We start from the raw sequence: 18,530 nt of genomic DNA on the forward strand, positions 1-18,530 counted from the left end.
AAAAAACAAAACAAATAAATGAACAACTCAGCTGTGAAATGTAAATCAGTTGATGTAATTATGCACAGAACATTACATAAATAATAGAATCAATAAAATAAATAAAACTAAATAATGTTGCTTCTACTCCTATGCAGATTTGTTGGCTCAGTTTTGCAAAGATTTAATTTGATTGGATGTTTAAACAGCAATCCAGTCACATCTCTTGATACTAAGTTAATTCTTGCTTTCCCCTTTGAAAGGTTTCTGTCTGCGCTTATTGTCATGAATATACTGAGAATATATAATGCTGCAATCTTAAGATATATTCTTGCGCTGTGATCCTAAAAATATTGCCTTTTATCTGAACATCCTACAGGCATATGTATTTCACTTTGGAGGAGTTTGTAATCAAAAAAGTTAGAAAAAGTTAGTAGAAGCTCTGTCCCTGCATTTGGTCTAGTTAGCTTTCTGTTTCACCATGGTTGGCTGGAACAAGAGATGTAGGTGGGATGTGATGAATGCAAATTAGCTGCATGAGCCATGCAGAAAAAGATAAATAATATGCCATTAATCAGAATAACCCACACACAGCACTCCTCCCTTACTTTGAAAATCCCAATTAAAACCAGGAGAAATCAATCAGCATATTGTGTTATGGGAATTAATTTTAATCTGCCTTTTAGCTAGTTAACACTGCTTTCAAGAGGGGAAAACACAAATGAAGATGGAGGGGGTGCTGCGTGTTGATGCTTAGTTAAAAAGAAAGAAAGAAACATCATCAGGGATCAAAATCAAAAACGAACATGAAGCATCTGGCTTATGAAGTTATGCTTTGTCAAAATCCCTCTCTATAGGTGCTAGGTTCCCACAGTTGATAACACACAAGCAGAATACTTACTGCTTGCATTAACCTGCCTGCACTTTTCCTCAATCTGATATATTAGCCCTCTCTGGTCTACAATTTGATAGATTAACTCTCTATCTACAAATTTCCTCTTCCCACTCATGCTTTCCTTTTTCTACTCCTTGCAGCCATTCTCCTGAGAGCATCCTTAGATTAATGGACTCTGGCAGGAGAACACACACACATACACATACACACTCTGGTCCATACCAAAGTTATCATGAAGATGCCCTACTCTGTCCAAAGGTTACACTCTTGAGAGTAAGAACTCTGAACAGCCATTTCAAACTTACTTCACTGTTATTTTTCAAAGCCAGAACTAGAGTTTACTGTTGCACAATCACTGACACGTATGTAAAAAAGAAAAAAAAATGCAATATGATATACACACATATATATATATATATATATATATATATATATATATATATATATATACACACACACACACACACACACACACACACACACACACACACATATATATATATATATATATATATATATATATATATATATATATATATTAGATGCAAACAAGTACAAATTGGCTGTTGCCTGAGGTGGTGAAGAAAGCATTAAACCAAATAACTTTATTTGCTGCAAGAGCGGTTTTATTCCTTATAAGTAATATTATTAATTATTATTAATTATAAATATTAATATTATTCCTATATAAGTAAATGAGTCCAAAGTGAAGCTAATTGATTGGGCTTTATTGTTAGCAAATTAACTATAAAATAACTTTACTGTTAGTTTATTGTTAGTAGTAATCTATCTTTAAAACCTGGCAGGGAGTAGAGCTGACCTGGAATGTATAATATTTCTGGCTACATGTTTGACTTCAATTGGCCTGAAAATTAGAGCATGTACTTTATTAACAGCAGGGTTGGGAGGGTTACTTTAAAAAAGCATTCCGTTATAGTTACAAATTACTTAATAAAAAATATGATCAGTACATAATCCAAGTATCACAATAAGTAACGTAATCTGACTACTTTTGGATTACTTCAAGGTCACATATATAAGTAAAGTCAAGAGAAAAGCAATATGATCTAAAATACTTTTATTTAGAACTTATTTAAGAGCTTAAAAACATGTTCAATGTTTAGATATGTTTTAAGATAAATAAATAAATAAATAAATAAACAAACAAATAAATAAATAAATAAATTAGAGATCACTGTCCCTGATGTGGATAACATTATATCACAAAAGTTAGGATGACCATATTCTGGTTTTCCAAAAAGAGGACCCCGTTTTTTTGTGTCTTAATAGCATTCAAAACAGTGTTACTATGAATTCAGATTTTAATACACTGAAAAAGACACACTGTTAGCACTATTAGCATTACATACATATATATAAATTCCTACATTCTTTTGAATGTGCATGGAATAAAATAAAATATTAGATGCCATGAGTGTGCCTTCTGTCATCATTTACACATTTGAATGTGATATCATGAAATTAAAAATGACCTTATATGGCCATGGGCATTGTTTCAACTTAGGACAGCTGTCATTTACTGTTATTGTCAAGCAACTGTTTGACACCGTACACAACAGTGCTTCATCTTCACGCGTTTGCTGAAAGTAGGCTAATGGTTGAGAGGCAGGAATTTGGCCAAAAGTTGCTGTAAGCCTTTTATAATCAACCAATTGGTGTGCAAGGAGGTGGGAATTACAGAGAGGGGTTAAAGCAATGCAAATATGTGCACATATGATGCAGTATTAGACCATAAGCAAATCATAATGAAGCTAAAGCCAAATTCCAGACATTTTCTCAAATTTAGAAATCCTGGCCGGAACCTTTTTTACGGTCTGGAAAAAGAGGGCACCCAAACAAAAGCATTTCAGAGAACAATTTGTGTTAATTCCTACCAAATTCACTTTGCGCAAAATTTATTTGTGCATGCACCAGGAGGTTACTCATGTGAGTCATGACTGACAAGAGAGAACCAGAACTATAATCAAGCAGCTTTCTATATTGTGTTATGTCAAAAGATTTATTTCTTTGGTTTCAAATGAATGTAATGTAATGAAATGTAATCCCCAAAATAGTATTCCCATTTTTTACAAAATGTACCTGTAATCTGATTACTTTGATTTTTCACGTAACTGTAACAGATTACAGTTACCATTTCTTTGTATCCTGATTACGTAATGCCGTTACATGTATTCCGTTACTCCCCAAGCCTGATTAACAGTGAGTGCTGAACATGCTTTTAATAACCATTTTACAAGTTCTGCAGGAAAGAATACGTTATAAAACCTTTGAGGGTTTAAATAGTTAGTTTAATATTGTTAAATATTTAGTTAAATATTGTATGTTATTTTATATTAACACACAGTCGTTTGATGGCAGGCTAAGAGTAACTCTCAGTGGAGGGTGGAGCCAGCAGAAGGAGAGACCTCCCCCAAGAGGGGCAGCTAGAACTGACACTGGTTGCCCGTCTACTGATGATGATACTCTCCCCTTCCAGGACAAATTGCAGTTGGCCATCCGTAGCAGCCAAACCTGCACAGTACCCTTGTGGGCCACGGGGAAGGGTACCACCATTGTAACTGATCGGCCCTTTGCTCCCCATCTGGACCTTGTTACCCACTTTAGGTATGGTGTAAAATGAAAACTATATTTGTTTAAAATTTTTGTAAAACCACTTGGGTGAATTGCAGTCTCTGTGTGTTTATTCTATTTGCTCAGCCCCATGCCTATGCCACTTTTAGCTAGAATTCTATAATATTTTCTAATTTAATTCATATCTCTTTTTAGATGTTGCAAAACAAAAACAAAGTGACATGATCAGTGAGCATATTTTATTTCCACAGTAGTGTCATTAGATTCTGTTCTTAAGATGTCCTGTCCTGTATGAGTTATCATTATATATTTTGTGTATGTCATAGTACATAGTTTTCTTCATCGTGTTTGCCTACGTATATGGTACCCTTCAAATAAAATGAAAATGGTTGTATGTACTGTATGTAAGACTTAACTTAAATTTCAGCCAACTAGTACTCAAGGCTGTGAGGTAGGGAGATTAGTAGTGCTGAATCAGCAATCAGTACTTAATATACATTAATGATCTTTTTAGATCAAAGTTTTATAAAAAAAGACTCCTGCTCAACTAATATACATTTGGAATTAATACCTTTCTGTTTCTACTCTGCAGCTCAGGTCCATGCCAGTATCACTTTAAGATCACCAACAGAGGTCAACGATTTCACAAGCTTTACTGGACCACTGAAGGCTTTCCTCACTTCCGCCACAGAGGCCCACCAACCGCAAAATACCAACCACTCACTATCTCCAGGGAAGGCAAAGCCAGGAGTCCACAGGCACCTTCGACTTTGGGTTCCCCTGTTTTCTCCCTGACACCCAAAAGGTTGGAGCTTGGTCCAGGTCACTCCATCAACATGCTGCTGGAAGGCTCCTGTGATATGCTCAAAGTAAAGCAAACATTTTGCCTATATACCATAACACATTCTTAATGGCTGAATTGAACTTAAAGCCCCAAACAGAATTTACTCTAACTGTTTTTTTTAACATAGTATATTGTATATCATAATATAGTATATCATATATTGTTCTTAATCAATTGTAATTATCCCAGAATGCTGCTCTCAGTTATTAAGTTGTAAATGTATATGCATTTTTCATATGTGAACATATGTTTATTTTTAGATATAGGGATTGCCTGCATTTATTGGTCATTTATTTATTGTGTAGTTTGTTGTGTGCTTGTTTATGTAAAGCTCTCTGCTCTGTTTTTGAAAGCTGCAGCAAGATGCACGAAAGCATATCACATTTATTGCATTTCCTGATGCATATAATACGTACCAAATAATGTCAGAAATGCACCGAGTTGCACCAAGCAATGTATTGCCTTCCTTCTCAGGCAGTTTTGCCCTGAGCCTCTATTGATTGAATAGGTAGCGACAAAGTAGGGAAGGTGAAGAGCAGAGATAAACCCAGTCCTCTTACGGCATATATCAGTATACTGGAGCTCAGTCCTGACAGAGCATGGCTGTATTTCAGATCAGTACTGCCAGGCTTGTCTAAGAATATGAATGAGGTGAATATGAATAAGGGGCACATCTCACAGCTTAGGCTTTGAATATGAAAAGTTTAACGGAGTGTGTGTGTGTGTGTGTGTGTGTGTGTGTGTGTGTGTGTGTGTGTGTGTAGGTGGTAAGAGAAAGGCTGGTATGCCATGCCATCATCGGGAATCAGAATGGGAAGGAGCGTATCATGACAGTGGATATCACGTCAATTCATTGCCCCAGTCTTGAATATCTCCCCTCAGCAGCTCAACTTCTGTGTAGAAAAGGTTTGTGTGCTCTAGCTTGTGTGTGTTAGTGACTGAAACCTGTGTGCTCATAAAATACTCTCCTTTAATATTCTATAAAGTGAATCTTCTTCATTATACTGTCATTATGCCATCAAAACAAGGTCACACTTGGCACTAGGCAGAACCCAATGTTGTGTGAGAGCATCTACATTGCATGCCATTTTTGCTATCTAAGTGAATTGCGCTACAGCTGCATGGTCTAAACCTGAAATTCTAGGCATCATTTGTAATTTATTATTATTATTATTATTATTATTATTATTATTATTATTATTATGGTGGGAGGGTGTCCTTCTCTTCCATATGCTTGCATTGTGGCAATTACCTATTCCTCTGAACTGGACTGTTTGTTGTTTTGCTTAGTCTGTAGAGCAGATAATAGACATGAAAGTGCTGCAGTCCATTTTTTTTTAGAGATCAATAAATCAATATTAAGGTCAATTCAAAAATATTTTTAGTGCAGAATTACAGTTTAATAAATTAAAGCATAGATGGCTGACTCAGACACTGGCTATTGCTTTGCATGCAAACAAAGTAGAACTTTTTTTGTAACTTGGTGTAAATTGTTAGGTGACTATTATGTAAAGAACAGACAGATCAGGAGGAACCATGATTATAATGAAACTGATTTCCTGTCTGCCATATATTGCTTTCATTATTACATCCCGCCGTACTCTCTCTCTCTCGCTCTCTCTATCTCTCTCTCTCTCTCTCTCACACACACACACACACACACACACACACACACACACACACACACACACACACACACACACACACACACACACACATACCCAGCCACATGTGCACAGCCTCCTACCCTTTCCCCACTGTGAGCTTCAGCTTTAGTGGTTTTCATAGATCTTCATGATATTCTGACAATCGCTTTCAAGTTCCATTGCCAGGCAGCTTTTTCAAAACTTAAAATGCTAATTTGGTTTGAGAGCATTCTTTTATCTGGTACAGTCCCATATGTCTATGTGTTGACAGCACATGCTAGATTTACAGATAATTCCTGCACAAGGGCCTGCAAGACTAAAGCAATTAAGTAGAAGGAGAGGGGAATGAGAAGGAAAGGAACTTGATTGAATCGGATGGGAAAAGAGACAGGAGTGAGGATGAAATTTTGGTTTCTACATATTGGCACTAATATTACAGAACTAATAGCAGTCTAGAAGATATTATTATTGTGGGCAGTCATCCTTAGGTAATAAATGATTAGATTCTCTGTAAGGGAGAATCACAGAGGAAAGATTTGATAAGTCACAGAGTATGAGATTTATAATTGTGAGTGCCAACAAGAAAATGTTATACAACAGACATTCCCAACTTTATACAACTTTCTACACATACAACTTACCACAAAAGCTCCTGCAATCTACAATAGGTCAGATCCAACTGTTAAAAAAAAAAAACAATTACATATGTAATACAGTAACTGATGTTAATAAAAAGAAATAAAGTGCTAAAAAAGAATAAAATAAAACAGACATAACCAAGCTGTACTCAAAATGAAAAGGATGAACATATTTGAGCTACCGTTTGCTTGTTAGGTTACTTTTGCTAGCTGCAGTTGTCAATAGTTGTAATCATGTGATTTTTGGATACTTAACTATTTCATAAAGCTGGATTATATATACTGTTAGATAGTGTTATAAGTTAGATAGTGTTCTGTTGAATCTTGGCCCAATATTTTAGGTGTAGATTTTGTAATATTTGCCCTTTTGACAAAACATATGTCAATACAATAACATGCTGTTGTCTAATACGTTTGTGCTTTCTTCTGAGCGTTTATGTTTGACTTGAGACGCTTTTAGAACAATGTATATAATAGGCTTGCTGCGATAGTCAGCGTTACTGGTGTTATATGTTGTTCAGGCACACACCGATTTACCCCCCTCCCCCAGTGTTACACAGTGTTACCGGTCGATTAACCAGTGAGAAAATTTCCTCACCATCACATTACTAGTACAGAATTAATATTTTGTATAATATTGAAAAAAAAATATTGCTTAAGGTTCTAGACAAGATTAATAGGAAAAACAGGACTATCTAACTGATATATTCCCAATGAACACTGCTGGAGAGGAGGTGCCCATGGCCCCTATGTGTTTTATTTGTTCCATATTTAATTTGAATATGACTACAACTGTCTTTTCTACAATCTTGCAATTGTTGAATATATTGACAGTCCTTCTCGATATTTTGCCATCACACAGTCCACTGGAGGTTGTGGTTGTTGTCTGTTTTTTGAGTTTGATGGATTTGTTCTGTATCCTCCAGGTTCCAGGTATGCTCCTTGTGCCTCTGTATGAGAGGCTCTATTTGAAGAATGTCTCCACATTGGCGCTCTCTCTGGAGCTCATCCTGGCTGAGCCATTTGGGCTCTGTGACTGTACCAGTGATGACTCATTCACCTCCTCAAAGGTACCCTTCTTCAAAAAGAATTATTTGGCAGGGATGCCAACTTTCAGGAAGGGTTTGGCAGAAGATTAGTGAGTGGTTGGGGTGGGATATTATTAGAAAAGGATATTATTGCATGTATTTTTTATTGGGCACCCCAAAATTAAATGAGGCACATGACCATTATGGTTTAAAAGTTTACTGAGTTTACTGAGTTAGCACCTACCTTTGGTATAGACCTTTGGTGTAGAGGTCTTTTCACAAGTCACTATCATTTTGTGAACATGATTACATTCACCACCAAACATTCAGTGTTATCATTTAAAATTTTGCTAACATGCAGTTATAACATGCAATTATCGTGCAGATGATTTTAGTAGAGACAGTTTCCTTTGAGTGTTGTTGTCTTGAATTAAATGACAGTTATAAGGCTGGTGTTATATAATCCTTGGCTATTACAATGATGCTTGAAAATTTGTTGAACCCTTTAGAATTTTCTATATTTCTGCATAAATATGACCTTTACATAATATGATGAATGAGTCCTAAAAGTAGATAAAGAGAAATCAATTAAACAAGTGAGACAAAAATATTATACTTGACTATTTATTTATCGAGAAAAATGATCCAATATTGCAGATTTGTAAGTGGCAAAAGTATGTGAACCTTTGCTTTCTGGTGTGACCTTTTTGTGCAGAAATAACTGCAACTAAACATTTCTGGTAACTGTTGTTCAGTCCTGCACATCGGCTTGGGGGAATTTTAGCCCATTCCTCAGTACAGAACAGCTTCAACTCTGGGATGTTGGTGGGTTTCCTCACATGAACTGCTTGCTTCAGGTCCTTCCGCAACATTTCTATTGGATTTCGGTCAGGCCTTTGACTTGGCCATTCCAAAACATTAACTTTATTATTCTTTAACCATTCTTTGGTAGAATGACTTGTGTGCTTAGGGTCACTGTCTTGCTGCATGACCCTGTGAAATATTTTTTCTTATTTTCCATGATTATGATTCAATCATTTAAAATCAGTTCAATGTGATTTTTGCTTACTAATGATCTTATTACGTTTTTGGGTTTCTGTCCTTGATTATGTTTTTGTCAAGGTGTTTTGTCTTTTGTCTTGTTTTTGTATTATGTTTTCCTTAACTAGTCTTGGGTATGTTGCTTGCACATAAAGCTGAGTATAAAAGCCAACCTTACCCAACTTATGTTTAGACTAAGAGATTGAAGTCTAAGAGACCCAGAAGTGTGAGTCTCATGCCAAATATATAGGAAATTGTCCACCTTTTTAAATTGGGCAGTAAGATTTCCACCTGTTTAAGTGAAATTTCCATTTATATAATAGTGAAAGGGCATGTTTGCAGATCCTGAATAGCTTACATAAGATAATCTTTATTTAACATTATGCATAAACTTAACCTATCAATTATATTCAAAGGCAAATTCAACAAATATGTGAAATTACACTGTATAAGTATACTGTATGACTAATAAATATTCCTTAGTGTAACATTTAGCATTTCACTTTCGAAATAAACAGCTTTTCTGAACTTGGTGAAGAGTGATTCACATGACATTACCTAAAGCATTAATTAATCTCACTCTTTATTTCTTCTGTGTTGGTGCATGTAGAGTCTAGTGATGGGTATTGGTGCTGAAGCAGAGCTGTGGGTGTGCTTCGACCCTTCGTACCAGCTGGATTCAGTGAGCCGTGTGGCTGAGGAAGTGCTGGAGGTGAGCTACAGTGGGCACCCACAGCAGGACACCGTGGCTCTGCGAGGAGAGGTACACTTTCCCAACCTGCACTTCTCCAGGCATGTGTTGGATTTTGGCTGCATCCTCAACTGTACAGAGGTCCAGCAGCAGGTTACCATGACAAACTCCAGCCCACTCCCCGTCATCTACCACTGAGCTTTTCTGCTGGACCAACAATATTACCACATAAGGTAGAGACATCTTTCATGGTTATAAAAGAATGGTGCAGTAAACCATCAAATTAGCACTAAATTACTGAATTTTCCTGGACGAGCTAACACAAGGAGCCTATTATTTGTCATAAAGATTTAACTCTAATAGCACTTACATTATGCAAGACAACATTATGCAAATCATACCGCGTTCACTGGTCTATGATAGTTTTCAATCAGTGTTAGCACATTAGCATTTGTTTGACCTTATGCTCATGTGTGTCCTTAAGATTATACTTAACCATTGGTGCCAGATCTGGCATCAACCATCCTCCCAAGAAACACAGTCATCAGAAAAGAAGCCAGCTACTGCTCAATCCATAAAATGCATAGTTTTATTGGGTGAATCATAATTTTATAGCTTGCTTTATGGGTTTTTATCTACTTTATCTACTTTGTCATGAATTGTATACCAGTATATTTGTCCCTTACAGTCATGTGAAAAAATAAGTACACCCCATGGAAATTGTTTGCTTTTGACATATTTGGACAAGCAAACATGTGATCATCTTTGAAACAGTGTCTATTAATAAAGTTGATATACCTGAACAAAACCACAAGGAAAATTTACTATTTCAATCATTTATTCGACAGAAATATCAATAGATGTGATATTCTTCAGTGGAAAAGGTAAGTCTACCCGTGGCCTCAGAAGCTAGCCCCTTTTAGCAGAAATAAAATCTTGTAGGCGGTTTGCATTATTGTCCACCAGTCTCTGACATTGACTTGCTGGAATTTTTGACCACTATTCCATGCAATACTCTTTCAGTTGCAAGATATTTGAGGGTTTTCTTGCATTTACTGCCCCTTTCAAATCCCCCCCACAACATTTCAATGGGATTCAAATCTGGGCTTTGACTAAGCTATTCCATAACCCTCCATTTCTTCTTTTTGAGCCATTCCTTGGTGGATTTGCTAGTGTGCTTAGGATCATTATCCTGTTGAAAAATCCACTTTTGCTTCAACTTCAACTTTTGGACAGATGGCCTCATCTTCAAGCACTCTTTGATATGATGCAGAATTCATAACTTGAATGAATGCAAGCTGTCCAGTCCCTGAGGCAGTGAAGACACCACAAACCATAACATTTCCACCACCGTGCTTCATAGTTGGTATGAGGTGCTTCTTCTGAAAAGCTGTCTTTTGGTCAGTGAAAAACATGTCTGCTGTTACTGTGGCCAAACAACTATATCTTCATTGGCAAACCATAGTCTTGCTTTAATGTTCTTTTTAGACAACAAAGATTTTTCCTGCCATGCCTCCTATGCAGGTCAAATTTGTGCAATCTTTTTCTGATTGTAGAAGCATGTACTTTGACACCAAACAAGACATTATATATATATATATATATATATATATATATATATATATATATATATATATATATATATATATATATATATTTTCTCTGTCGTTTCTCTGTCGTTATCCAAGCCTTATACGGTGTTTATTGCAAAGTGACTTTGACCATTGTTTACATTCCCGACCTCGATTTCTGCCTTGCCCCGTTTGTTTTGTTTGCATGATCGCCTGACCCCTGCCTGTTTCTCAACTACGAACTTTGTTTACTCCTCTGGATTATATTGCCCGAATCTGTCGCCCGCATCTGCTTCCGTATTCCCCACGGTACGTGACAACGCTAAATGAAATTTATTTAATACTTAGCGAAGAAGCCTTTTTTTCTTTTAATGACATCTTCAAGACACTTCCTGTATAAAGAAATCAATCGGCCACAATATTCAGGTGTGATTTTGGCCCATTCTTCTAAACATATTATCTTTAAATCTTGTTCATTGGATTCAAGTCAGGTGATTGACTGGGCCAGTCTAACGCCTTGCTTTTTTTTCCCTCTGAAACCAATTGAGAGTTTCCTTTGCTGTATGCTTTGGATTGTTGTCCAGCTGGAAGGTCCACCCACGTCTCATCTTCATCATCCTGGTGGATGGCAGCAGATTCTTCTCAAGAATGTCCTGGTAAAGGGCTCCATTCATCTTTCCTTCAGTTATAAATCTGCCAGTAACATGTGATGAAAAACAGCCCCACACTATGATGCTTCCACCTCCAAATTTCACTGTTGGTATAGTGTTTTTAGGGTGATGTGCAGTGCCATTTCTTCTCCAAACATGGTGTGTAGTATGACAGCCAAAAAGTTACATTTTGTTCTTGTCTGACCAGCCTAGACTCTCCCAGTAATTCGTAGGATTGTCCAAATGAGTTGTAGCAAACTTTAAATGAGCTTCAACATGCCTTTTCTCTAGTAATGGAGTCTTGCAGGGTGAGCATGAGCACTGGAGTGCATTGCCTTTTGTTTTCTCTGACGATGGCACCTGCTGCCTCCAAGTGGTCCTTGGCTCTTGGGCTACTCTTCTGACTATTCTTCTGACTCCCTGGTCAGAAATTTTGCGAGGAACTTCAGTGCATGGTTGGTTGATGACGGAGTGATGATGCTTCCATTTGCGCATAATGGCCCCAATGGTGCTTACTGGAAGACTCAGAATTTTGAAATGTCTGTATCCGATTCCATCAATATGTATCGCAACAATAAGTTTGCGAAGGTCTTGGGAGAGCTCTTTGCTTTTACCCATCATGAGATGTTTCTTGTGTGACACCTTGGTAACAAAAAGCCTTTTTATAGACCATCAATCTACTAACCCAGCTGATATTAATTTGCACAGATAGGAGCTGTAATTACTTACGGATTTCAGCTGGTTCCTTGCCTTACCTTGCCTTGGAGAACTGCTTTTTCTTAGCGTTTTCAATACTTTTTTCCAGTGTCATTCCACTTTATTATACATAAATTTATTTATGGACTTTAATGTTGTAAATTCTTTATATTTCCAGATTTCTTGAGTTAATACTGATGTCTGGTGAAAATATCATGTGAATAGCCTCATTGGAAATATACTTACTGAATTTTTATTTTTAAGTGTTCAATACTTATGTCCCCCACTGTATTTATAGGCATACTTGGCCAAGGCCAAAGACCAACACTTTTGCTTTCAGTTAAATGTTAAATATGGACACAGCCACTTCTCTGGATCTTGTTTCTCTGATACCCTCCAATAGTCCAATATACTTGCATTATTACTGTAAGCCCGTGCATTTTCTTCAAAATATTTCTTACAGCCTAGTCACTGACAGTTCTCCATATAGCACATATCACCCATTCACCATAGCATATAACATCTGACTACTGGCTGTGCAGCATGCACACATTTCTCATTACGCTCTGGGGACTACATTCTTAATGACCCTTGACATAGCCAGGACTGAGTCCGAGTGCAATGCTGAGCTATTCAGGGTTTGCATCCCTATGAGGAAATGTTCATTGCCAGAATCAGGTCTAGTCATGCCTCACAGGTCATTAGCAAAGACTGAATAAACTGCCATTTATAAATAAGCTTTTGATCTCTGAGAATCTTTGATCATCTGAGGATGAAGCCATCAGGATGAAGCCTTCCCTCTGCTGATGTTCAGTTGTACTTGCATTCATTGATTAATACGATATTCCTCTATCAGAACACTGTAGCCACCATTCAAAAAATTGATCAGTGTTGGACAGCAAATGTGGCTTTAGATATTACTTGTAGAGAAACTGCTGAAAATGTGTAAATGACCTACAGCGCTCTGCAGTGTCATTACTCGTACACAGTCATACAAAATGGTTGCCCACAACAGCATGCAAATCACAATGTGCTGTGTTAAATCTCAGCTGTCAATAGGGGGCCAGCTCCAGGCTGCATGGACTACAGTTTTTATAGTTTTTAAATTGTACTTCATCATCTGCCATGTCCCATCTTGAGCAAATCAATAGCATGCTCCATGGGACTAGATTGCTGGCTAGTGAAAATTAATCACTCTCCTGCCTCTCCTCAGCCACCCATCAGCAAAGCCATCTAATAATGGCTTGACCTTTCCGATCAATGCTGGCAAGTGTTCAGCATACATTGTCCTACCTGCTAATTAAAAGCCTACTGGTAATTAAAGCAGTTGTAAAGGTACCATCATTGCAGCATTCCACTGAGGTGTGTCTCTGCCTGCCTTGTGAGGGACCCCTTGCTGATAAATGTGGATTTTGTCTGAGCTAGCTAACTTACATTCATTATCTATGGCTGAAGAGAATCTTGACTGCTTTACTTCCACTGTCCTGGAGCCAGAGGAATATGATAGTGGAACTCACAGAGGAGAAATGAGATGAGGCACAGTAAACTGTGGGACCCGCTGAGAAATAATTGTTTATGTCTCACATGTGTCAATGTAAATTGAATGGTGGTTCTTAAAAGACCAGACTAGAGGTGCGCATTGGTTTTGAGATCTTGCAGGATTCAATTAATTTGCACTTTCTTGCAGGCACGTTCTTGCAGGCAGAAGCAGGCAGTCAGATGTGAAACTTGCAGGACAAAGAAAGGCCACATTTTTAATATACAAGTGTATTGAGTGCCATATGATGCATTTACTGCTTTCATTCATTCATCTTCAGTAACTAATTTATCCTGGTCAGGGTCACAGTGGTTTTTATTTATACAGTAGGTCAAATAGAAAATATCACACACTGTACATGTGCAAATAATAATATGTCATAATAGGTCAAACATTTTGAGATAGCAGGTGGGACTGGTCAAGAATGTCTGAGGTAGTGGGCAGGATTGGTCAGAATTGAAAAAGAAAAAGAAAAAAAAAAGTACTGCACACATCTCTAGTCCAGGCTTCCCAGGCTGCATTAGACATCATCATAAATTAAAATAAATTAAAAGTTTTTAAAAATGATTCTTTGCCAGGAGCTTTCATTCATTCAATACTTATTTTCAGCAACCATTTTTTATTCTGTTCAGTGGATCTGGAACCTACCATGGTAACACTTGATGTAAGGCAGGAATACACCCTGAATGTGACGACCGTTGATTCTTCGCAGGGCACTATGCACACACCCATTTACACACTCATTAAAACTTAGGGCCAATTTACAGTAGCCTACCAGTATGTGTTAGGGAGGAATGAAGAAACCAGAGAACCTGGAGGAAACCCACATAGATGCAGATAGAACATGCAAAACTCTTTGTGGACAGTAACACAAGCTCATGATCAAATGGAGGACCCTGGAGCTGTGAGGAGGATATGTTAGGCAACCATGCTGCACACCAGGAGCTCTGCTTATTTGAAATATTTGCTGTGGACACAGAGGTTCCTGAGGATTACAATAAGTTGACACCAATAAAAGCACATAAACAAGTGCAGTGGCTAAAAAAGAGTTGTCCATCCATCCATTTTTTACACCGTTTGTCCTAGTAAGGATTGCGGTAGCAGCATACTAAGTAGGACAGACCAGACCTCCCTAACCCCAGACAGAGTCCAGCTCCTTCTGGGGGATTCCCAGGCATTCCCAGGCCCAAGGCATATTTTTTCTCAGGTAGAGAGAGAGAGAGAGAGAGAGAGAGAGAGAGAGAGAAGAGTGGTGATCATTTCAAATGAAATGTATTGAAATGCAAGAAAAAAAAGCCTCATGGATGCTTGCTTCTAAAAAGAGTCCTAAGGAAAAGATTTATTATATCTTTTAAACACATTCTAATTTGCATGAGGGGAAGAGTCTATGAGCTTGATTCCATATACAACACTGCCCCCTGCTGCTTCCTCAGGAAGGAGCATAGCACTGTTGCTTTCCCAGTCATAGTTACAGTATACAGAATACTATAGCCCCTGTTTTTGTGATCATAGTGTATGCCCTAAAACATTAGCACACAAGGTAGCCTGGTGCTGAGCAGCACAATACAAAAAGGGTAGTATTTAAATTAATACATTATTAAAACAATTACTTGCATTTGCCCAATTGTAGAGGGGCATGGTGGCTTAGTTGTTAGGACGTTTGCCTCACACCTCCAGTTGGAGGTTGGGGTTCAGTTCCTGCCTTGAACCTGTGAGCGTGGAGTTTGCATGTTCTCCCCATGCTTTAGGGGTTTACTCCAGGCACTCCGGTTTCCTCCACAAGTCCGAATACATACATTGATTGGCATCTGCCTGTGTGTGCACGACTGTACTCTATGATGCCCCAAGTCCCCTGGGAAAGGCTCCTGGCTCCCTGCAACCCTGTGTAGGATAAGCAGTACAGAAGATGGATGGATGGATGCCCAATCAAAACATTTGCTCTAAAATCAAGTGTGTCATGATAATAAATTTGATTTTACATATAGATTTCATATCAGTATGTCACTGGTAGAAAAACCTCTTGGTTAACACCACCAATATGAAGAATTTGAGGTCTAGACAGGCTACCCTCAGTTCCAGCTGATTTTGTTGTGTTCTACTCTAACACTGGGGCTCCACACACCTCTTGTGGCTCTGTGGAATCTCACTCTATCCCCCCTCAGTTAGTGAGGGAAACATCAATGGTCATTATCTGTCTCCAGCGGGGCACTAGTCTCAGATGTACCCCTGTTGTGAATTCTGTGCAGTGTGGGTAGAATTAGCAGTAGAGGAGGAAATGCATAGCGTAGACAGTATGGCCAGTGCATTCTGACCTTGGACTGTCCAGCTCTGCCACAGAGGCACTGACCAAGAGGTCAACCTCTGACTTGCCAAATTAAATTTAATTATATTTTATTTTATTTGTATATTGCTATTAACAATATCCACAACAGCAGAAAGTGAGTCACAAATACAGAAGCTTTAAGCAGAAACAGAGCATCAGGATGAATCAGACAGATCCGGTGGGTGAGAAGAGCACTGGCACTGGCATCACATCAGGTGGCTTTGTAAGAAAAAGCTCTTCCCATTTGCTAATCTACATTATTCAAGGTACTGATAAAGAACCTGTACCTTTTGACTGAAGCAGGACTGTATCATAATAGACCAAAATTTTGCTCAGGTGTTGTGGGAATGAAACCCCCTAATGACCATTTCTTTATAGGTAATTATTAATAATTTTCTTAACCAATGCAAACTACTGGGAGCTAATATAATTTACTGCAAGCTAATATGCTGCGGATAAAAAAAAGGACTAATATGGTAAATCATTTAGTTTTTTTAGTATGGTTTACTGCATTTTGGACTAACTGGGGCTTGTTCATACAGCTACTGGAACATCCAGGCAGCAAAGCAATACTTTCACTGAAAGAAAAGGTTATCCCAGTAACACTATGTACATGAGCTTCAAATGAGAGACTGGAAAAAATAATCATGCCAAGGTCTTTCATTGCTGCACATGATGTAACTAAAAGGCCAGCAAGAGTCAAAAAATAATCAGAAAGCATACTTATACACAGCAAAATCCCCATGGTGAATTTATACCCAAAGTGTTTATATCATCCAACTGGACACAAATGAACACTCTGGGTGTTAATCCAACACTAGGGATTTTACTGTGTAGCTGACAGTGGCACTATTAGACATAATTCTGTCTTAACCATGTTAAGATGGAGGAAGGTACTGAGCATTCAGTGTCTAATGTACAGTACTTTCCACATTCCTCAGCTTGTGAAGCTGGTGTCTGTCATCTGGCTTTGCTGAAACTTACACACAATTTTGAATACTACCAGTTTAATTTGATGCCATTTATGTTCCGACATTCCAGTGGTCTGTTTTAAAGAGCGAGCATGATCTTGTGCCAAACTTTCATGGATCTGGGACATCACTTCTGGGTGCAGATTCTACTTTTCCGGGTGTGTCTGCTGCCGCGTTGCGCCATCCCAGAATGTGAGTTGTGCTATCCGATGTCATGCCGCTGTGGTAATGGATTTAATCACTGTGTGCTTTGCAGGTCTTGTGTAGTCAGTTTGGTTAGTTGTTGCATGAGCTGATGTAACAATTATACAAGCTGTGGTGACAATCACTAAGACCCCGGGATCTGATAGGTTGATAGATAGAGGCATAATACTGTACATTACATGTTGAATTAAGCAAACAAACACAATGAACTCGTACATGCATTTGCCCATAACAAGCTCCTATTATATGTGGAAGAAGCAAGTTAGCATTTTCCTTTGCTGGCAAAAGACCAAATTGGGAGAAAACGGGGTTTAAAAATGATGGTTGAATTGCTGAAAGTTTAGTACCTTCTCATCCATCCATCTTCTACCGCTTACTCCTCTTCAGGGTCACGGGGAACCTGGAGCCTATCCCAGGGAGCATCAGGCACAAGGCGGGGTACACCCTGGACAGGGTGCCAGTCCATCGCAGGGCACACAATCACACACACTCACATACCCATTCATACACTACGGACACTTGAGACACGCCAATCAGCCTACCATGCATGTCTTTTGGACTGGGGGAGGAAACCGGAGTAACTGGAGGAAACCCCCGCAGCACGGGGAGAACATGCAAACTCCGCACACACATGGCCCGACTGGACTCGAACCCTGGACCCTGGAGGTGTGAGGCTAACCACTAAGCCACCGTGCACACTGTTTAGTACGTTCTACCACATCTTCAACAAACAAAAGTGCAGGCAGACACTCCCTGTCATACTGGGACATCTCACACTAACAAATAGTTTAGAAGCAATGTTATAATCGTAAACGAAAACGAACGAAATAAAGAAAACTAGATGTGAAAAAACATTGTCGTTAACTGAAATCGAAATAAAATCGAGGCATTACAAAAAAAACGATAACTAACTAAAACTGTATTGTCTGTTTGCAAAACTAACTAAAATAAAATACAATTACAGAGTAAATGTCCTTAGTTTTCGTCTTTGTCAATATCTTTCATAGAGCAAATATCTTTCAGAGTTGACATTTCCGACTGGGAATCCGGAATTTACGACATTCCATGTCAAATTGAAAACAGCATAGTCCATGCTCCTCGCCTGGCATCATGGCGGTACTGAAAGTCAGAAGAAAGTGGCAGAGTCCTATTTGGGATTACTTTGAATATGACTGTGTGTCAGATAAAAGCAAGTGCCTTGCAGTGGAAGGTGGTGAAATATGT

General features: G+C 38.3%; 1 pseudogene; it reads left to right on the plus strand.

Moving 5' to 3' along the window:
- The window catches only part of LOC128606759 (hydrocephalus-inducing protein homolog), a 48,729-nt pseudogene extending 30,449 nt beyond the window's left edge, over window positions 1-18,280 (plus strand).
- Window positions 18,281-18,530: the final 250 nt, after the last annotated feature.

Source organism: Ictalurus furcatus, chromosome 4, assembly GCF_023375685.1.
Source record: "Ictalurus furcatus strain D&B chromosome 4, Billie_1.0, whole genome shotgun sequence".
Classification (NCBI taxonomy): Eukaryota; Metazoa; Chordata; class Actinopteri; order Siluriformes; family Ictaluridae; genus Ictalurus; species Ictalurus furcatus.